Raw genomic sequence first — 875 nt, forward strand, 5'->3', positions numbered from 1 at the left:
AAGGGGAAACTCTGAGAGTCTAAACATTTACCCAAGAGTGAGTTTACTTAAAAGAGACCATTTGAACTAGAAAAAGATTGGTATATCTTTAATTGGCCAGCTTATTGTTTTTTCTAGCTATGTGGCAGAGAGTTTCCACTTGTGGCAAATTAAGAAGATATAAATTAGAATCTACTCCTGAAATCATTGTTGCACCACGTGCTAACTAACTTGGATGTAAATTATAAAAAATAAATCATAGCAAGTAACAAAAAAAGAAGATATACATTATTTCACAGTTTCTTCTTAATGTTAAAATATTGATCCAACTGTATTTTATAACACTTTCATATTTGTCTAATGCTTTATTAATTATTTGATCTTTTTTAAGTTTCACACATACATATAAAACATTTAACATAATAAATCATTTTTGGGGCACCTGGGTGGCTCAGTTGGTTGAGCATCCAACTTTGGCTCAGGTCATAAACCCGAGGTTCATGAGTTCAAGCCCCACATCAGGCTCTTTCCTGTCAGCACAGAGCCCACTTCATATCCTCTGTCCCCCTCTCTCTGCCCCCCTCTCTTTCTATCCCTTCCCCACTCGTGCTGTCTCTCAAAAATAAACGTTTAAAAAAACATAGTAAATCATTCTTGTTTACTATCAGATAGTTTATATATAAATGGGCTAAGCATACATTTATAGAGTAATATATAACAATGAAATGTCTACTAACAAGATGATAAGAAAGGACTTGGCACTCTAGTATCCATGGGTCAAATCTGGTTCCACTGCTTGTTTTTATGAAAAGAGTCATATTGGAATGTAGCCATGATCATTTTTCTAAATATTGTCTATGACTCCATTTGCACTACAATGGTGAAGTTGAGTAGTT

Source organism: Crocuta crocuta, unplaced genomic scaffold, assembly GCF_008692635.1.
Source record: "Crocuta crocuta isolate KB4526 unplaced genomic scaffold, BGI_CrCroc_1.0 scaffold847, whole genome shotgun sequence".
Classification (NCBI taxonomy): Eukaryota; Metazoa; Chordata; class Mammalia; order Carnivora; family Hyaenidae; genus Crocuta; species Crocuta crocuta.